The 22304-nt window shown below is 40.9% G+C and overlaps 1 long non-coding RNA gene across 1 annotated transcript in view; it reads left to right on the top strand.

The window, feature by feature from the left end:
* The window catches only part of LOC113491505, a 118642-nt gene that overhangs the window by 27592 nt on the left and 68746 nt on the right, over positions 1-22304 (top strand). Inside the window, exon 2 of the long non-coding RNA XR_003400424.1 lies at positions 7964-8145. This is a non-coding gene — a long non-coding RNA (uncharacterized LOC113491505). The remainder of the gene's footprint in view (positions 1-7963; positions 8146-22304) is intronic.

Below are 22304 nucleotides of genomic sequence, written 5' to 3'. Positions count from 1 at the left end.
GGGGGGGGGGGAGGTTACTACAGAAGTCTGAATGCTTTGGGTTTTTTTCTTCCATCTTAAGTAGCATGCAATGCTATACCATTTAGTATACCTTTATTTAATTTGTCTCGTCTGTGACACAGTCTCTTCTAAAGAGCTCAAGCTTTAGATTAAAATGTAGTTCTCAGGCAGAAAGAAACTGCAGTAAAAGTAGTTGTACTACTAGTTCATCCTATGATTAATAGCAAGACTTGCTTAGAAGTTAGTCTTTGATTTCCTCTGTTTAATTGTAGCCCTAAGTGAAATGGGTTTTTGATTTATAGAAAATGCAAAATTGGGTACAGAAAGTTTTAAATTACAGTAACAGTAAAAAATTTCCCACAATAATCATCCCATATTGTTTCAATTCAAAAGAGCTAAGGCTTGATTTGTGTGGGAAAGAACCCATAGCAGCCAAGTTCCACATTTGAAACTGGGGAGAGGGGAGGATCAATTACCCTCTTTTGAGGGTATAAAAATATGCCTGAACTTCACTATGTAATACTTTTATCGTATATTCTCTCTCTGGAAGGGTGCATGCTAATTAATTACTTCAGAATAGCTATTTCTTACATGGATGCCCTATAAAAGTCAGTAGAAAAATAGTGTTAAGACATACAGGAACGTTGGCAAGAAAAGCAGAAGTTTTAGGAAAAGTGATGGCTTGTAAACGTGATTGAAAATTAATCTCTTTCTTTTTAATATATAATATTTGCGTTATATAGAGTGGTTCAGTATACTGTTAAAGTTTTAATAACCGTAGTTTAATTCCCAAGCTACTTTTTGGAAGTTCTACATGGCTGATCTTGCTTTTGCTTCACCATGTTTATGTTGACTTTTTCTTTCATTAGACCGCAGTCCCTACGTCTGTTTACAGCACTAATCCTAGATGTTGAAATTCTAGATAGTTAAAATATATTCAGTATCATTAAAGCTATTCTGGGGGAAATGACTTTGCTTTAACAGGGCGAGACCAACTTCTGCTCTGTTTACAGGGGTAAATGCTGAAAAAACACTGTTCTGATCCATGGAGGTTTACATCTGTGTTCCTGAGAATATGAATTTTGGCCTTTTATGTTTGCTTTTTTCTGTGAACCAAAATACACCTAAAAATAATTTTGAAAATAATAATAATAACGCAGTTATTCTCTGGGCCAACTCGGTGATTTTTAAAATCTCGCTACACAGTCTCTCCTCACATACAGTTTTTATTTGGAACATACTGAGTTTACAGTTTGAATATAAAATGCTGCTTCTATTCAATTTGATTTGGCATGACCAAAATTTAAAATCTAAGCAGAAAGCGTAGTATTGATCCTTATAAGCGTTTTCAAATTGTACTGCACTTCTTGGATAATTTATTGTCGCAGCATTTTAAAGTCAGGTAAGCTCTGCTTTTGTGCTATAGTCTGACAGTTTAATCAAGATACAAATTTAGAAACAAATCAGCACTGTCTTTTATATAGTGCCTCTAAATCCATGGTAATTGGTACCAGACCTTGGTAAAAGGAAAGGATCGCTGTTTCATGCTACCAATACCAGTGGGTGTTGCTCCACAGCTGCATCATATAAGAGGAGAAGATGCAAGAAAAATTAAAGGATCCCCACATGCATTTTTCTGTAATATACCTTTTCCAGAGTATGAGGTTGATGGAAAATTCCCTTGAATTCAGTGTGTTAGCCTGCTGTAAATAGTGCCATATGTTCTGCACACTTTAACTCTTACCTTTTGATAGCACTGGACAATTTTAAGTCAGCTTTCTTTACTTTGTAGTTTTGAAAGATTTGGAAAAGCCTGTACTTAATAAAATCAGGACAGGGAGGGTAGGATAAAAGTGCTGCTGGTGCATTTGAATTGTATGGGTGTAAACTGGCTGACTCGGGACTCTCCACAAAGGCCTGTTTTGGGTAGTTTTGTCACATCAGAATGGGTACACCTGGCACGGTGAGCTGGGGTGCAGGTTACCGCCCTGCTCTCTCCCCACGTTTCGAGGCTTCGTGCTCAGCTAGAGCATATACGAGCTATAGACTGAGGCTGTATGCTCTGGCAGCACAGATGGAGTATTCTGTCATTAGGACTGTTTGTTGCCTGTTGGAACACACAGCATATTTCTACCGTGGCATCAACAGTTTCTAAGAACTGAGGTCAAAATAAACAGGTTGCAGTTGGATACAGGAACAGTCTGGGAAACAACTTAAAATTCCCTGCTTAGGCATAAGCATATTCCTGGATACATGGATAAAAAGGCATTTTTCTAGCAAAGGCTCGTCTCTGGTGGCATATACAGATTAGGATAGATTTGTAGGGGTACAGCTTTCTATGCATATTGGCATATTTAGGCAAAATTGACCTTATTTTAAATAAATAAGCAAATTTAAGCACAATAACCTTGCATTGTCGCTCCTGGTGTTCGTAGGACTTCAGCAAAATGAAAGCGATGTCGTCGTGCGCATTTAAAAAAACCACGCATTTTAATGAGGCTTCAGTCGTCTTTTGCAAGCGTGGATGTCACTAATTGCACTGGTGCATGCAGTCCCTTTGAAGTTGATAGGACTTTTTACAGGAGTAAAGCTCGAGCGCTGACAGACAAGCTCTGGCAAACCTCCTTGAAGTGGTTTAAATTGCTACTGCCCCAAACTCCCCGCTCCACCCTTTGACTGGGGATTAGTGCTTCCTTAGCAGAATTTCCAGAAGGGAATGTGTGCCCACACCTTTAGCTGCTTCATTGCAAAACCCCCAGGTTCAGCTCCAACCCTTGGCAATGAATCTCTTTCTGCTAAGCTGCTGGAGTACGCCTGAGGTGTCTGTGTTTGCTGAGTCAGCATGGAGAGCCCTCATCTCCAGCAGCTAGGTGGAGCAGACCGCTGGGAAAAGTGTCTGCAGTGTGTAACAAGGTTCACCAGAGCTCAAATGTCAGTGCCCCTTCCATCGTGGGTAAGTATTTCCAGCATCAGCCCGTATATAGATTCAAATTCCAGGTGAAATCCCGTCCCCAGAGACACAAACGGGGTTTTAGCCAAGGGGGTCAGTAAAACCAGGGTTCAATTTGGAGTGTTTAAAAAGCCAGTCAATTTTTACATAACAGGACAAATACTTGGGACGATTCTTGGCTTGAATAGAGGGGTAAATAGATTTGCTTCCTGACAGAATCAGCAATAGTCACTTCGAAAGGTTTACTCCTATCTACCTAATCGCCGTTGGATTATAGCTCGTGTAACCTTATTGAACTACAAACACAGAAATGCATAGGCAAGCTGCTAGAAGTTAGAATCTCATGAGTTGGTTTGGTGGGTTTGTTTTGGGTTTTTTTTGGTGGGAAGATTAAATGTAACTAGGTTTCAGTGGTTAAAATTAAAAAACGGTTATTTTTTTCATTTTTAGAAATGAAACACTATTGAGCTGTAATGGTGTTCATACTAGTAAATAGCTAATATGGGTATGTGCAGTGGCAGCAGTGAAAAGAGGTGTCAGGAGAAGCAGGCAGGTTTGTAAGACTGATGTGGAAAGCTGTGTTTAATGCTTTAAAAGAATGAGTAAAAAAAGCAAACCTCCTCAAACTCTTCATTGCTGCCAGTTTACTTCTGTTGCCATTCTTACTTCCCATGTCACGAAGAGCTCAGTGGTGCATATTACAACTGGAGTAATAATATTATCATCCCTTCTTACCTTCCGTGTGCTTCTTCCACCACAGAGACAGGGTGAGAGCACTCCTAGAAAACTTATTTTATGGGCTGATCTTTGTGTCTTCACCGGATTTTCTTTGTTCTTGTTGCCCTTCTCCGTATACCCCTACACACATTATGTATGTAACAATGTTTGGGGTTGGGTTTTTGTTGTTTTGTTTTATTTTTTTCATCCTTTATGATGACAGATCTTGTACATCCTCCTTCATGCTGACCCACCATCTCTTTCCTACTCACAAACAGCTTCTGAGTCTCACGCTCTTCACTCACTGGCAGTGCAGCTGGGAACACTGCCCTCCCTCCCACTTCTTTTAAGTTGGCTCTCGGAGCCCACTGCAGATGGTCTGTACCTCATACATAATAAAGATTTGGTTTTTTTTTTCTTCTGAGACAGGTTTCTATGAATGTAAGAGGCAGACACTTTGGCAAGAGTAGACCTGTGTTTTTGTATTTTTTTTCCTAAATGAGCCTTGGGGTGGGGGGACGGGGGACAGGACTTGTTTGCCATAGTTTGGAGGCCCTTAATAGCTGATGGAGCTCAGTAATATCTTGGTGCCAGGAGCAGGAACCTGATTTGCCCGCTTAATCTTTTCTTAGGGAAAATTATATACATTAGTAAAATGAAGTTAGGGCACAGCTGGACAAGAAAAAGAAATCAAGCAAAAGCACTCCAGGAAGTGATGAAAATCGGTTGCTTTAGGAAGGTGGTCTTCTGATAAATGTATAGCAGGTTTGTGCTCACTGTGTTTTAGTAGTGCTTTGGGGTGGCCTGTTACAACTGTGTATTTCTTACTACTCCTAGTAAATTTTTTTTTTAATGAGTTCACTATTTTTAGACTTGAATAATAAACTCTGTGCATCAATATGTACCCAGGACCTCATGCAAGAGCCAAACGAGCATTTTCAAATGTCAGTTGAAGTTGTAGTTGGCTCAACCCTGTTGCTTCCCAGTTCCTTTGTATATTGTGTTTATGCTGTTACGCTCTGTGTTACAGTAGTCGTAAAAACAGGTACACGTGTGGAGATCTACTTCATGGGTCTTGCTGTGCATGTGCTTTGGTTTTCTTTTATGTGTGGAAGCTGCCTGCCTGCGCAGGGCTGTTCTTGGTCTCCACAGTATGCTTTGGGAGCTGAAAATGTAGAACATACGCAGGAAAAAAACAGTGGGAATACAGTTATGCCAGCAGCTTTAGCAGCTGATTTGACCCCCGTGAAGAAAGAGTATGTCAAGGTCAGATACATGGCTGTATTGTTTTTAAAGATAAGGGGAAAGCCCAGAACTAAGTTGGATTTTGTTCATGATGAGGAAAAATTTTAACAGGTATTTCATGCCTTCTGTTTTGCGTGTTGATGCTGTAGGAGGGTTACTCATTACATAATAACAAACACAGTCCAGAATCAACTCACGGATTTCAGAGTATTTGCTAATATACTTTGGGATTCAAGTGCCTGAAAGAACAGTTGGCTCTTTGAGAAAAAACAGACACTGGTGTCAAATAAGATGCTCTTTTGGGGCCTGAAGGGTGTCAAGAGTAACGACTCTAAGGAGTGAACAAAGCAAATAAAATCTTGTGAGAAGTGACCAGCTCCAGAAAACACGAAAGTTAGGCAGCAGTGATCAGCAGCGCGGAATGATGGTGGGATCGTGGTTCGGGTTGGAAGGGACCTCAGGATGTGTCTAGTACCAACCTGCTGCTCGAAGGAGGGTTAGCTGTGAGGTCAGACCAGGTTGCTGGGGGTTTCATCCCCTTGGGCTGTGAAATCCTCCGAGCACGGAGACTGCACGACCTCTCTGTGCAGCCTCTTCCACTGCTGAACTGACCTCATGCAGAAAAGTTTGGGTGTTTTTTTCTTATTTCCAGCCTGAACCTCTCATATTTCAACTTATGTGTGTTGTCCCTTGGTTCTCCCACCACACCCCACTGTGAGCAACCTGGCTCTGACTTCTCAGTACCCTCCCCTCGGATATGGAAAAACCATCACCAAAGGCTTCTCTCCTCCAGGCTGAGCAGGCTCCGTGCCCTGAGCCTCTTCTCACGGGGCTGATGCTCCAGCCCCGACCATCCTGGGGGTCCTCCTCCTTACTCTGTCTGCCTTGAGGTCATGGTGAGTGAACAGGGGGCCTGTTGGGGTGTCGCTGGGGCTCTCACGTGCGGGTCCCCGTGATGGTTGTAGCCGGGACAGGCTGGATGGCTGCGCGTGAGCCCGCACTGCTCTCTCCGAGCTGGTCTAAGCTCTGTGGGTATTTTTGCTGACCGTCAGCTAGAAACGCTGCCAGAAGCTGATGCTGTTGGCCAGCCTGGCCTTGGCCTTCACAGCAGATTCCTGGGTTAATAGTGTGGCGTTACTAATTTCAGGTATTAATTTAGGAAAATGTTAGCCTGGATTTGAAAATCATGACATAGTTTAAATGCTGTAAGATGCTGGAACGCTGGTAGAGCTTCTTTTACTTTGCTGGGTGGTTTTTGAGCTGCTGAGATACACATTTTAAGCATAAAACACGAAGGTTAGAGATACACTTAGTCTTAAAAAATTGTTAAGTGCCTTGTAATTGCATAACTGCGGGAGCCAAGGCTTTAAGAACAATACTGAATATCATGACATTTGTGATTTGATTTTAAAATTAAGCAACATTGATAAGATCAAGAGTCTGTTGCTTTTGTAAAGCAAATGTTCGTCTAAGAAGGGTTTTTTTTTTTTTCAAATAGCGAACCATGTCTCTAAAGTTCCAAAATGATAGCTGCTATTATGTGCTCATCTGCTTGGCACAGTAATTAAAGTATATGTTAATGCTCTAAGACACGCGTTTGGAAGTATGGATAGAAACTAATCACCCTGCCACTATACAAATTGCTTGCTGAGCACAACAGTATGTGTGTTTCTATAGAAAGTTGTATGTTTGTGTATTCTACGTGGCTACAGTTAATTTAATATTTCATATATTTAATTTTATTGTATATAATTTAAATACAAAAATACATTTAATTGTATTATATATATATGGGGGTTTATTTACATATTTAACCTATCTGGGGACAAGCGTTTATAAAGGTAAATCTTGCACTGTAATCACCACTACAGATTAAATGGCCAAGATACTCAAACCCTGCTCCAGGAGTCTTTGAGCTGTCCACAAGCATCTGTGCGAGCAGAGCAACAGGAACTCCTGTCTCTACAAGGTTTGAATCATCCGAGATGACTCGTTTCCACATACACACCGCAGATGGGGATGAGTCTCTCGCAGCACACCAGGCTTGGCCCCTCTCTCGCACACTGCAGAACGGATTTCTCCCAAGATGAGCTTTGTGGAGGAGGCCCTTCTCTAGTTAAAAAGCACGATAATTCTACAGCCCTTAATTAGATTTATCTTGGATTTAAGCTGGTGATGTTGATTCCATCTCTGGCTTTCTGAACGCTGCGCAGAGTCCGTAGGAAACCTCCAGTGTGAATTTACAGGCTGTACAGTTACAAAGTGAGGTATTGCCACTGTCTGTCACACGGTTACTCTTCATACTAGAAAACCTTTATAATAAATAATCTGCAAGGTGTTTGGGAAACTGTTAACGTCACTCTTATGCTGGACGATTCATCAGATCAGGTTTACTCTGTTATTTTACAGCCTACGTGACTTGGAAGTCAAAAAGCAGGTGTCTGTCCTTTTCACGTTGCTGAAATGCACGCGGCGTACAGTGCAAAACAATACTGCTGTCCTGCTTTACAATGCAGATAACTTCTTTTCTTTTACAGTTTGTCTCACTGTATAGCGAGCAGTTGGAAATATACGTGCACGCTGCTCGAGCTGTTGCTTTTTCCGCGTGGTACAAAGATCTGTCATTCACAAAACTCACGGGTTAAGACAGAGAAGTGTCTAACAGCACGTTGATAAAAAGGACACAAAAAGAATAAAATCATTGTACGGGGAATCGTTTTGAGAATCGTTACCCTTGTGAAGTTAAAAGGTGTATGCTAAAAATGTCTTGTTCGTCCCAGCCTACACTCCAATATAGGGCTCAATTTTAAAATATGGATGTTTCTGTAAAACTTTGATTGCCAGGCTCACGCTTCTGTACAAACCTCTTTGTATGTTTGAGACCTGAACGCAGAGCTCAGGCATCCTTTCTTTTACAGCTAATATTGATGATCCTGCCCAAGAGTTACAAAAGCAGAAAAAAGAAAACCCTTACAGACATTTGCTGCTTCAGTTGATATATTTACATGTTTCTGCATGGTGAAAGATTTTTTTTTTTAATTATTTTTCCAGTGTATCGGCCTGGATGTAGTCTCCGTGTAAGGCGTGTGAAATACACAGCAGAATTACACTTTTATCAGCGAAAAAGCTCTTCCTCATCTGAACCATCATTCAAAACGCAGGATGGAAGTAGTCAAATAGAAATTTTCTATCACATTGTTTGCAGGACTCCTAGAAGATTCTTTGGAAACGGGGTAAGATTTTTAAAAAACAAACAAACAAACAAAAAAAACAGCTTAGTTGTAAAGTAGAAGCTGATGTGAGGTGTGAAGGTATAATTCTGGGGCAGAGAAGATACTGTTTGTGCATTGACTTCTGTGCTGAAATATCTGTAGGAGCAATTCCATGTAAGAAAATTTCAAGGCAATGTGTGTGTTCAAATTATGAAAACAGAAACAACAATAAGCCTAAATTTACTATCAGGATTAAACAGCTAACGTATTTGAAGAAATCGTTTCATATTCAAATATTAAAGCATATATTATGTTTTATTTATTCTTTTGATAATACATGTCAAAGTACAGAAATGTTTAACTACGAAAAATAAGTTTTTAGTGTTACGTGTGGAAAGTATGAATTGATGAGGAGTACAATATATTTTGGCTTGCTTAGATCCTGGGAAATAGCTGGAATATTTGCACTGTGTATAGCTAGTGCTGTTTCTTGTTCTTAGCGGTTTTGTTTTGTATTCAGTAGTGGTTTCCATTATCTTACTTTTGATGAATTAAATTCTTCCAGTTTATTTCCTTATCGCTCTATCAGTGTAGTGCAGGTAGTTGGGGTGTCATCGGGATACCTTCTCTGTGATGTAGTCATAGTATTTCCTATAAAGAGCATTTCCAAGGGGCATCGGTACTTTCTTGTATACATGAATCTCTTTCTCTTGCTTCTGTTTCAGGTCATCCATATAACTAAAATTCACACCAGAGACCTTGTTGTCTAGATGACTATTGGGTACAGTTCTTACTATTGCAGGTGTTTACATTCCTGGCAATATAAAATGCTTCTTATGACAAACAGTGAAATGCTTGCTTTATAGCCTTAGGAATTTGGCCAGGGCATACAAACACTTTTTTTTTTCATTTGTTTATAGTCAGACAAGTTTATAATTAAGCCAGTAATGGGCATAAGCATTCTTGCAGCCTTTGCAGCTCATCCTTCTTGTTAACATCAAAGAGAATATTTGTGGTAGAAGACATAGCAGTTGGTAATAAGTGTGGGAGAATCAATAGCATGCAGATTTTATTTTTTTTTTTAATTTTTATTTTTGAAATCCTTCTGTAGTCTGTGTATCTGCAGTAAAGGAAAAAACATGCATACTTTCTTGTTGTTAGCATTCCAATGCTGTAGATACAAAAGATAGTTACACACTGGTACTACATTCTGTGCACACTCCAGACCACCAGAGATATTAAGGAAAACATTGCAAAGATTTCTATAACCCTTACATCAGTGTCTTGTTTCTAGAAATGGCTAGTGTAAATTACCCTTTGGCTGATGAATCCATTGCACTGGTCTGTAGCCTGCATGGTCCAAGTATGGATTAAATCAAGATCATGGTAAAGCTGAGCAGGAATCCTGGCATAGGATGATATGACTTTGTTTTGCATAGAAAACACATGTGGGTGAATGTATGTGTGTTCACGCATACACGCGTATAAATATATGAAGTGTTTTGCATTTACTGTGTCTGAGGACAAAGCCCCGTGTGTGATGGATCTTTTATCTTAAGGGGTTGTGCATATTTTGTGTCAGTTCTGAGACAGTTGAGATCAGCTAAAATTTCAGTCCTGGTGTGTAAGAGAGTTGTCAGCAACAGACTTTCTCTAAGCACCCTTTGAGTCTATGATTTGATTCCCCTCATAGCTTGGTCCAAACCAGCATGTATTTGTTGGCTATGAAACCCATTTATCCCTGCAACAACTAGGGACATTTGTTTGGAGCTGTGCATATCTACTAAAAAGGTACGGGAGGGGTTATAAATTTCAAGGCCTTAAAATAATTATATGGAGTAATGACTTGCATTGGTGAAATGTCACCAGTTTGCTGATTTTTGTCTTGCTTTATGTCTTTAATTATGTGCCAGTGGTGTTAAAAAGCTGAGATCTGGATGTCCATATATTGTACACTGAATTTAAAACACAAATAGCTCACCATAAGAATCGTCTTATAAAAAAAAAAAAAAAATAAAGGGAGAGGAAAAATCAGTCTGATTAGAAAGTCCTTGTTCTTAAGAAAACAGTGAGCTGTTATTGCTACCTGAGGTACGTAAGTCTAGTAATACATATGTCTCTTTAGGACTAGACCTCAGAATTAATTGCAAGATCACAGACTAAGCTAAAATCTTCTAAAACTTGATTCTCATGTGTTTTTTAAGGAAGTGGTCTATTCCAAGAACTCTAGTGTGTGAAGTCCTGTTAAGGTTAAAGTCTCCTCAGGTTGAAGTTCATTTTTTGAGGAAGAAACCCAGCTAACAATAAAATCAGATAATGTCCCATGATACTGTCACAAGTAGTTAATTAAAATACATTTGTAATCAGAACATCTTCAATGTATGCAATAAATACTAGCCTCTCTTCTTACTGCTATATTGTTTCAAAATTTTCTTTAGTTTATTCAGATTATTTTTTCTTGGGCTAACTAAAATTCAGTCGTCTTCTTACTGTTTTCTCATTATGTTGGTTCTCACTTTATTCATAGGAGGATATTTTAGAACATGTCTTAAAAGTCTTCTAATGCCCAATAAACCTTCCTTCAAATACTCTTGCTCTGGATATCCTCAGAGGGAGGAGAATCTGTTTTCCCATGCCTCCCATGTCCTGGAGATGGGCAGTTGACTCGGTCAGCTGATGCTCCAGATATGAATAGAAAGAGAAATCAGTAAATTTGGGCTTCTCTGACCTGTTGCAAAGCATTTTGAAAACAGTTGCACACAGAGATTCAAATCAAGTTTGCTCATTTATTATTTCTCAGTTTCTGGCCCAAAGAACATGTTGTTCTCAAATCCTCAAACCAGCAGAGGGGAAAGACTGACCAGATGTTTGTTATATTTCTTGAAAGTTAATTTACATGTGTTGACTTGAAGAAGGAGGTTTGGTTTCTTTTTTTCTTTTTTTTTTTTTTTTTTCCTCAGCTGCGTTTTTCTTTGCAATTCCACAAGAAATTGAATGATTTAGATTTTTCCTACCAAAAGCTTTAGACCCACCTGTGATAAGCAGATTCCCTTGTACACAAGAGATCTTAACTCGACTGGTGAGAAATGAATACAGAAAATGAGCAGTGCAGTTGCTCCAGTATTAAATTGCTCTTGCAAACCTTTCAAGTCTGTATTTCTTTCCAGTCCACAGGAAATGACTGATAATCTTTTTTTTTTTTTTTCCGGGAAGGAATGTGGTGGAATAGAATACAGTATGTAACATAAAGATTATGGCATATCCTCCAGTTAGTTAATTCATTGGAAAGGTATTGACTTTCTCCATCCAACTAAAATGATAGTAGTAAAGTAGGGAAAGGTAATTGTAGGAGAAGCTGGTTGCCTCACACTTGCGTTGTTATCAGCTCCTTAGAATGTTGCCAAACTTAAAATATTTGGGATGAACACTGAATGCTGGGCATGTTGTTCAGATTTACTGTGATACAGCAATTTCAGTCAAAACAGCTTTTTCTGAGAAGAGAGCAGTCTTAGCTTTGGCCTTTTCTAGATTCTGAGGACTTTATGCTTTAACTGCAGCCTTCTTCTATTCAGTCCTCTAAATATAAATCTTTGTTCGTACACTCGCTTGGCTGATTGACTCTTCAGCTGACAAGTAATGGTGAGATGAGCATACGTTCCTTATAATTCAAACCTTTTTTTCTGATAGGTTCTAAAAAAATGTCTATAAGCTTAAATAAATATGGCAGTGGTCTTCAGCATGTGGTGCTCTGTACATAATTCCTGTGCAAGAGGTCCTGTAAGAAAAAGTGGCTCAGCTCCAGCTAATATTGAAAAAAGAAATTTTATTTTGAAGATTTAAGGAACAAAAGGAGCTTGCAAGGAATAGCACAAGAGGGTAATTAAATTCCCAGAGTAACCAGGAGGAAGGTCGAAAGGCAGGAATGTTACTTTAGAGTCTTTTGGGTAGATCATGATCTTTCTGTTATTTTGGTAAGTCTTTATTTTCCATAAATACTATATTTTTACAAATTACCAAACGTTTTCGTAGTCTCATGATACTACTTGAGTACTTCCAATAATTTGCTTATATTAGTAATCAATGAAACTGAATTTTTAAACAAACAATGATTAGCATATATGAATTCTCATCATTGGAAGCTACGTACCCAGCTACAGCAAACTCTTGAGACAGATACACATGAAATGAGTTGCTAGTTCCTATGTTTAAAGCCCTAGGAGCATAATTTCTCTGTAGGTGATGAAATGAGGTGGGTGATTTTTGCCCACCTACTTTAAAAACCTGCTGCGGCTGGAAGGGTTGTTGCTGGAAGTGCCTGTATCCTCTTTCCAGGACCCATCCCAGGCGCCCGATGGCTGGCAGGTTGAAGTCACAGGAGATGACCCACACACCCCCGTGGCTTGGGATGGGCACTGGTGCCTGTTAAAGTTGACTGGGAAGAGTTGTGCTGCTTTAACGGGAGAATTCAGGACACGCAGGGTTGTGACACGCAGGATTCTGTCGCATGCATGAAGTGTCTTCTGTGGTCTTGCTTTGCGAAACACATCAGGAATTATTCTTTCTAATGAAAAAAAAAAAAGTCATTTCACTGTCAGAAATAAGAAAGGCCGAGTTATTAAAATTAAGTATATACAAGCAGAAAGTAAAAACTAAGCCTTCTCCATGAGGTTTTACTAAAAGTGATGGCGCTGAAGGAAATAAAATAAAATTATCATGTAGTCCAGATACATAATTCAGTGCTGAATTTTGAAGAGTCTTGATGTTGAAGCTTGTTATTTTTATTTACACCAGCAGCCTCCAGTTCAGAAGAGCATTAGCAACATGTGGCTATTCCTGACAGATGCCCCACTGGAGATCAAATTACTTGGGTGATTGCTAATGATGTTTTGTACCCGTGTGTGCAATTGATGGCAAAACATCCTCAACCAGCCAGTGGAAGCAGAGCTGTATAAATCCAAAGCATAGAGTCGTTCTTGTGTTTTGGGACCTAAAGCTCTTTCAGCGTGAATATCTGTATTATTTCTAAATTGGACATATTGGTATTTCAGCTTATTTCTGTGGAAGCAGGCCTTGAAATAACAGAATGACAGATCGACTCCTGTTGCCTTTTTTTTTTTTTTTTTTTAAAAAACGTCTGATTAAAAACTGGAAGTGTGTTGTCTCTTTTTAGGAAGCATCATAATTTGTTAACATCGCTTTTCATGCATGTGTGTTTGCATATTTATTTCTTCACAGAGAGTGGTCAAAATTGGGGTAGAAAGGAGATGTGAAAAAGGTGACGGTATCCTCGTTTGAAATGTTAATATGACACTGCAGTTCATTAGCAACAAATGAATCTGTTCATACAGTTCTGTCTTTTTATTGTATCAGACATTATGTTACACAGTCTTTGGGCTTCTGTTGTGGTTTTGATACTTTCAGGGAAGTGGATTTGAGAAGCACGCCTGTTTTAGTAAATTAAATGCGCCTCAGAGAATCGGTAAATGGATCTTAAAGGTGCCTGCTGTCTTCTCCCCTCAGAAGTAGCCACAATTTTAAGTACAGTCATTCTGGACGTGGCTCTGTGGTGAGGAATTCCTCTGCTGGGTATCTGACACGCTGTGGGGGATGCTGTCTTGTGTCTCAGAGTGACTTTGCCTCGGGCTACTTGAGATGTAGTATTGCAGTGGTGCTAAACCAACCCCAGGTACGTCCCAACTGCCATTAACAGTTTAGTTGGGGCTTCTTTCCCATTTAGTCTCTCATCCAGTGATTCTTGTGGCTCCCAACGGTTTCTCCACCCATGCCCCAGTAGTTTATAGGCTGGACAGTATGGCAAGTTTTCTGTTCTGTGAACAAGCGACAGGTATGAAACCAGATCCCAACACTGGTATTAGTGCTGCAGAACACAGATCAGCTGAACTGTGCTTAAAACTGATTTAAAACTCACCGCTGTATTACACTGCTTCCTAGAGGTCTAAACCAGTGCTCTCAGAGTCCTTTAGCACTCGGAGCTGGTTGGAGCGGGGCCGTAGCATCCAGACAGCCTGTATTGCAGCCACGGAGATGTCTGATTAAGAATTTTTATTTTTATGCCTGGCACTGACACTTGCTTCAGTCTGGCCCATAAGAATTGCTTCGAGGCCAGTCTTTAATTTTCCCCTTACCTTGGACCTTGAATGAAGAATATCTCTCTCCAGGTGGCCTGAGGGGAGGGACATTTTGAATATGCTTTTAAGAAACCAGTTTTACATGCTGGGTAAAAACCGTGCCAGTTCTGAGGTCATTATTTCTCTTGCCTCATGTTTTTGAAGACTTTAGACAGTTCCAGCCTGATGTGCCTATCAGGGAACTGTAGCAGTTCCTGAGATTGGTAGCAGAGTAGGAGAAGATGCTATGCTGAAGATACTGGAGCCCTTTTACAGGTATATCTGGTATTCTTTGATTAAATCTAAGCATGTGATATTCAGGATATGATTTTTATATTTTGTTGGGGTGTTTTTAAATTAATTCTTCTTTTATGGGACGGAGGTGCTTCTGCTATATGAGAGGTCCAGAGTGCACGCTGTTGTTGCAAAGTAAATTTAAGGGCATGCTATTTCTAATGCAGTTGTGGAGCTGCTCTGGTCATGGGTGCACAGACTGCTCTAAAATCACAGGTTCGTGCAGCACTACTGCTCTGCCTACAGATACCGATTAGAGGATAATTGTATGAAGTCCAGTGGGTCCTTTTCCCATTTTTAGCTAGGGTTTAGCAGCTAGACATGATACTCATCAGTGCCGTTTGACCACTCAGCTCTTTGTGGAAGAGCTCCACAAATGACAGTGAGTCCAAGTCGGCTAAGATGGTTGATATAATCAGAAGGTACGTCTGTAAAACTGGTTTTGTACAACCTGGGTTCAAGCAATTATCTGGCCTCTCTGTTCTTCTTTTTCATTTCAGTTCTCTTGAGTATTATTACACAATGAAATTGCACATCCACAAAATTCAGATTTAGTAAACTGGCTGCAGTAAACATTTATTTTAAAAAAGCATGAAGGAATAAATAATTTTAAGTGCATATTTGATTTAATTGTAACAGCTGTGCGATATATTATTCTCAGACTTTGGAATGAGGTGCTGGGACTGACATAAGTTGCTCCGAGTATTCCCTGGATTAAAAATTCTTGCTGCTTGGATTCTGTCATGAAATGGTTGGCATCCCAGCGATCATGACAAGTGTACATGTTGGCAAGGAATTAAAAATGGTGGCGCCTCTGAAGTTTTGCAGGAGGTTTACTGCCTGGGGATGGTGGACAGTTGTAGCTGTTACTAATGCCGTTCTGTTGTCTGTGTTGCAGCTCATTTCTAAAACAAAGCAAGATTGGCTGCATGTTCCACTTGGTACTGCTAACGTTTGGTTTTCTTTGAGCGTTTTCTGGAGTTTTCATGTCCCCACTTCTCTTTTTGTTGTTTTGATAATATATTAAATCTGACTCCAAGATCTCTCTGCCTTTAAACCGCAGTAAGGGCTGCTTGAGAAAGCATGACCCTCCTAAAATTTTTACCCTCAAGAGGAAATATCTGATTTTTCATTTGTCTTTGATCCGTTCTCATCAATGCAATTCTACTTCTTCAAACAATTGAGCCTGCAGTTCATTATAGTGCAAGACCAGAACCCTTCTTTTACCTTATTTTTAGCAACAGTTGCGTTGAGCCTTAAAATCACATTTGCAGAAAGGCAGGTCTGCACCAATCCTAAATCTTAGCCTTTAAAATTTACTGTCACTTACGCTTCCAAGGGGGGCACCAGAAGATTGAATTCCAGCACCTTTGTTCTCCTGAGTGAAGACCAGTTGGATGTGACATGTTGTTCAGTGGCATGGCTTGATGCTAATTCTCTATGGCCGAGTCAAATTAAGCATACGGTAACCTCACAAAACAATTTCAATTCTCACATCTTTGTTTGCAGTATTTTCACTTGCTCTCCTAAAGTACGTTAAACAACGTTTTTACTTCTTTGAAGCGTGGCATTGTTTGGCTCGTGTACTTGACCCAAGGATGCTGTGTCTGTTTTACCATCAGTCCCTCCGGGATGGTTGTGTGTGACCCAGTTTGAAGTGCTGGCTGTCATGTGCATGTTGATGGCCGCCTCCACCTACGAATCGAGGGTGCACAGTGGAGAGCACTTTGACGCTGTGCCTTGGGCATGTGTACCCTCAGTGGTGACTCGATGGAGCTTCTCAACCCAAGGCAGCAAGGCGCTCTGCACCTGCAAAGCAGCTCAGCCCAGCAGGAGGGACCAAAGGGTAGCTCTGGGCCTACAGGTTTTAGCATCTTTCCAAAGCAGAGCTTCCAACTACTTGTCAGAGCTTAGGTACTTGCTTAAAACATAATTTCCCTGCAGCTTATGGAGCTGAGAAGCTCTTAAAGGCATGAATTAATGGGGAGACAGGCTGTGTCTGCTACAGAGTCGAGGAGCTGTGCTGCAGAAGAGGAAAATCATTCTGCTAGGGGATTTGGTAGGTTCGAGAGATGCTTCCAGAAATTTTCAAGCAAGAATGTTCATCTGCAGTGGGGACTGACTGATACCGTCACTTCTTGGGAAACTCTCCATTAGAGAACGCTGTAATTTTCTTAAACATGGCTATTAGAAGTCTAGGAAAAGAAATATAATACTTCAGTGAGGGAGCTGAGGGAGAATACTTCAGAAAATTTGTGCTGTCTGCCAAGTTTGTCAGAACAACCTCCTCTGCAACCTAACTGGAGCTTGGAAAGAGGAGCGTAGTTTGTGAGTTTGAAAAACTGAGTTTTTTATTCTCATCGTACTTGACTGAAATACCCACGTGTTATATGTAGCAAAGCTCTCCAAATAAGTGTATTAAAGTTGGCTGCAAAAGTGTAGAGCCCTTATGTTACTTACCTAGCATACTGTGCATGGAAACGTGGTTAGCATCAGGCAGGCTGAGACCCACTGAGAGAAAAAAGTCTGATTAACAGCACCTAGAAATGGGCAAATGAATCCCCTGCAAGGGACCAGACCACCAGGAATGCAAAAATTCCAGGCCAGGAAGGTTTCATGCGTATGTGGAAGAATTGTGTCTGTATATGAACCTGACAAAGGGAATAAAAATGACAAAATGAAGGTACGGCTTTTTTACGTTTTCACAGGACAAAATGAAAGAGTGAAATAAAATTGCCAGGAATGAATACGCAAACCCTGGAACAGCTGAGGAAAATATTTGAGGAAAATATACAGGAGGTAGCAGAGCACTTTTCTCTAAAACTCCAAATACAAGAAGCAGAGAAGAGGATAGATGCTTGCATCGTGTTGCTGAGAACTCTGGCATGCACATGTACTTCAGAGACATAAAAGATCTCCTAATTAGAGACAGGATCATTTGTGGGACATGTGATTCCAGCTTGTAGGAGGAATTGCTGAGAAAAAGACATCTAACCCTAAAGGAATGAATCAAGAGCAGCTGAACTGTCCAGGGAAAAGAGCAGAACAAGGCCTGCTCCTGCAATACACAGGATTGCCTCAAGTGAATCCAGGAGACGGGGCAGAGTTGGGCTCGTGAAGGATGCTGCTGGGGCAGCGTGCTGGTGCACCCCTCCGAACACGTGCTGGAAGGGGCATGGAAATCATCGTTACTGAGGTCTCGGTGCTGCCTGCAGCCTCTGCTGTGGAAAAGCAGCTGTGCTTGAAGTCGTGGAGAAATCGCCCTGGCGCGGGAGGAAATTTACAGCAAGACTTAAGCAACTTCAACATCTTGTAGCACGTGTCCAGGGCAGAAAGTGGTCGCCACGTATGTTTGCAGCTCCTGATTGCAACAACCGTATTTGTGCTGTGGATCTGCAGCCGGTCACAGTGTTGTGGCTAGTGTTAGCCAGGCACTGGTGGGAAGCAGAGGGCAGGATGAGGGTGACTGGGTTGTGGGGAGGGCGGCAGCCAGCTGGGAGTGAACTGGAGAATGCGAGCAATGCACCTTAGGGGCTGGTAGGAACGAGTCCCGGGAGCGGGATTCAGTAGCGAGCAGCGGGACGGTGCGGTGTGTGTCTGGCTGACGCCTCGCGGGCTCTCCATCCTCAGCCAGAGATAAAGGAGGCAGAAAGAAACCAACAGGCACTCTGATGGGGCTTCAGCGAGGTGAAAGCAAGTTCTGTTTCAGCAGAATGGGAACCCAAAGGGTGTTCCGGAGCTCAGCATGTATGAAGGAACAGGAAATCAAGCCTGGTCCAAGTGGGCTGCGTGGGTATCTTTAGGTATCTTTGGGTTAGCAACCTCTAGTTAGTCTCCAGATGTTTGCATGAAAAGCACAACAGCTATCAAAAGGAAAGTTTGTGGTGACTTGTCTGCGGTTCAAAGAGAAGTAGGAAGACAATGTTTGAAAGAGGCACCAGGAAGTTAATCCATCTGAGCATGACCTGAATGTTACCCCCATTTTTTGTGTTTCTGTACACTGTTCTCTAAAGAAAAGCCAATTATGCTTTAGAAGAATAAGGGCCTCTCATGTTGTTATGCGTCACGTGGTACATGAAACACTAACACTAACTCGGAAATTGTGAGTTAACCTTGTCCTTTCATCACGTATGATCATCTCATCGCTAGACTGGTGACTGCTCAAAGCTGCCTGAAAATGGTTGGGCCCCAGACAACTAAACTTTTATGCATCAGTACAAAAGCAGCAAAGAAGATGAGAAGGAAAACTGATTGTCCCAAGGGACACGGCATAGTGGTTTGGGTAGTTCTGCTTAGAAAGTCATTTGTGGCTTTTATAACGAGGAACTTAAGGTTTGAATTTTCAGACTTATTAGCTGTACATTTGTTTGTTTTTTATTAACATACTACGTGCCACATTTTCTTTGGGGTATTGAGTCATGTGATGGATTCATCCAGTTTAGCTCTGAATGCGTGGGCTTTCTTTTTCGTAAAACTTTGAAGAGATCTGAGTCTCAGATTTCTTGAGTTGTTTTATTTTATGCCTGTATATTTTTGGTACAGCAGCTAATGTTTTCTGTGCTGTTTGCTGTCTGAGAATATGTGCTTCTGGCTAATGTAGAAAGGTAATGTAGTTTTTCGTTGTTCTCTTCCTTGACCTGTGAGAATTAGAGTTGTCCTCTTATAGGAGCAGACACAGTTAAACCACTTCAGTCTTTGATTCAGAAGAATCGCTACAAGTTTCCAATCCGCTAGCTCTCTGCTCCAGTAGAAAAGAAAAACAAGTTCTGAAAAGTCTGAGAAAGATACAGCTATTAAGCTCATACAGCTTCATCTAGCTGCTAAAAATCTTGACTGTTAATAGCGGTTAAATGTAATTGCATCAGTAAAGGTGGTGTAGAAAAAAAAAAAAAAAAAAAAAAAAAAAGCCCTTTCATTAGAAGCTATCTTTAGGAAACCCTGATTCCTTGAGTTAAAAAGTTACGTGTACCATTGCTGTTTTATTTTGGGTAGTGCTTTGAAGGTTTCTTAAACCCAGGAATATGTAGAAAGAATAAATAAACCATAGCAGAACAAATACACAGTTCTGAAGTATTCTGCTCGGTTTCATTATGTATCTGCAGTACATGTGGTTTATTCAGAAAGAAAATTGGGCACAAAACTGAAAAGTTAATGGAAAAATGTTCAACCATCTTAAAGATCTGACCAAATAATAAAGATATTTGCAAGAAAAAACAAATGAACAAACCACCAGCTATGTGCCAGATAAAATTTTCATTGAATGGAATGGAAGGACTCCCAGTAATTTCAGTTAAAGCTATTGAATCTATTCTTTGTTGTTGCTGCTGCTCTTCAGTTTGGAAGGGAATCTGTTCATTATTTTAAGAGCTGAAGTTGCTAACCATATATTTAAAATCTGACCTATGTCACGTCCTTACCGCTACACTATGTTTACAGAGGTTTTAACATTTCTCCAAGTTATGTGATCTGAAAAAGTTCTCCCTAGGCAGTAAGATGTTAACACATTAAGCAGTTTTTGTATAACGCAGAATACCACATGCTGTTCTGTATCCTTGGAGCCAAACTGGATATTTGCACATTTGGTTTTATTCTGTAGATGATGAGAAGTGATGTAAACTGAAAGAGGACTTCAAAACAATTATGAAATAATCTCTTACATAGCTTTGTCGCTGGTAGTGTTAAATATTGCTGCAAGTCTTTATTGCAAGAGCTTCAGTTACTACCAAGACAAAAGTACAACAGTGAGCCCTGTTTGCTTAAAGATATCATATACTCCAAATGTGTTCCAGAGGAATAATCATATATTCTTTGTTGGGTATTCAAGCGAAGTGATAATTCTGAAGCAGAGAATGCTCTTGGTAATGTTTCCACGGGGAAACGCAGTAATAACGTCTTTAGCTGTTCCCCTGAGCAAAGTTTTAAGTTCAGATCTCAAGGTCACCTGTGGCGAGGTGCTCAGCTAAATGCTGATGGGTCCTCTCCACATATAGGCGCTTTCTGCTTTTAGGTTGTTAAAGATATCAAAACCATGAAAATGTGTTGATATGTGGGGCATTTACCAAAATACTCGAAGAATGTTAAGTGTGTAGATACGTACCGTGCAAAACAAAGATAGCGTGGATGATGAAAAACGGTTTTGCTTAACTATTTGCCTTTTATTTTGAGAATCCCAATGTGGAAAAATATTTTTATAATCTCTGTTTGGAATTTTTGGCCCTCATACAATTTTGATTCCTGAGTTGAAATCCTGTTTCCATGGAAATCAGCTGAATTGCTGATCAGCTTTGAATTTCTCCCACAAATTAAGGCAACTGGGGGACATTATTTAGGCTGATTCTGTCTAATGTTGGCCTAGTATTTTCTCTTTTAACCTGGGAGTTACATGAATGGGAGCTGTATTCCGGTGATGATTTAAGTCAAGATTCCCAAAATGTAATTGTAACAAATTCTCTTGTCTCCAGAGAAACATAGGTTTGCCAAAAATGAAAAAAAAAACCAACCATCATGACATGTACACACGTGCTTGACACCCTGGCAACATACACTCAGAAGGACCCCAGGGACAGCTGCAGTCATCGTCACGATGACCTTTCAAGTTTCTACAACCAACACACCTCATTTTTAGGGAGGTTGAGTTGCAGCTCTACGGCCTTCATTCACAGCCTGTTTCTCTTCCAGTTACTGCTGGGTATTCGACAGACACGTTTGAGTTGAAAGGGACTGAACATCATCTACAGAAATGCCCGTTGGACATAAACCTCCCTCGTTGCCTTACAGACATACTGAGCAGGAGGAAAACCAACGTGTGACCAAGACTTGTTGAAGTGAATAGCAGGGCTTTTTTTTTTTTTTTTTTTTTTTTTTTTTTTTTCTCCAGGTTCCTACAAGAGAAAAAGTAGGTCAGCAACCCTTTAAGATTTCTAGAGGATTCTAGAGGACAGGATAGTGTCTGTACTGTCTCCTGATGACCAGTGTTAAAAGCTCATAGATGTGCTGCAGTCACTCAATGCGTGACCATTGCAGGTTCTCAGGAGGACACCAGGTTAATAACAAAACGCTGTGACTTCTCCATGTCTGTCCTTTGATCGACTTGGGTAAATAAGACTATTCTGTTCTATGCTTGAACCTGACAGCATTCTCAGTAATTTTGTCCAAAAGTGGAAGTTGAGTCTGTGGGCAGTTATTGTCCAGTTGTCACCATCAAGTGACTTCTTGTGTGACAGCTGTCAATGACTTCCTCAGCAGGAGCCAGAACTGCCCCTTCTCCATACTGTCACCACTAGGAACGGGTGTAGATTTTCTCTGATGACTTTCGGAACAGCTGAAATACAAAATAAGCACTTTATTTATCTTATGAGGAGCGGCTGGGGGAACTGGGGGGGTTCAGTCTGGAGAAGAGGAGGCTGAGGGGAGACCTCCTGGCCCTCGGCAACTCCCTGCCAGGAGGGGGCAGAGAGGGGGGATGAGTCTCTGGAGCCAAGGCCCCAGCGCCAGGCCCCGAGGGAATGGCCTCAAGCTGCCCAGGGCAGGGTCAGGCTGGCTCTGAGGAAGGATTTCTGTGCAGAAGGGGCTGTTGGGCGTTGGAATGGGCTGCCCAGGGCAGGGGGGAGTCCCCGGGATCCCTGGAGGGGTTGAAGAGTCGGGCTGAGCCAGCGCTGAGGGGTCTGGGGGAGTTGGGAACGGTCAGGGGGAGGGTCATGGTTGGGCTGGAGGAGCTTCAGGGGCTTTTCCAAACCAGATGGTTCTGGGATTTTTTTA

Source organism: Athene cunicularia (genome assembly GCF_003259725.1).
Source record: "Athene cunicularia isolate RWA chromosome 1 unlocalized genomic scaffold, athCun1 chr1_part2, whole genome shotgun sequence".
NCBI lineage: Eukaryota > Metazoa > Chordata > Aves > Strigiformes > Strigidae > Athene > Athene cunicularia.
The sequence above is the reverse complement of the archived record's forward strand: the minus strand, read 5'-3'. Positions and strand labels throughout refer to the sequence as shown.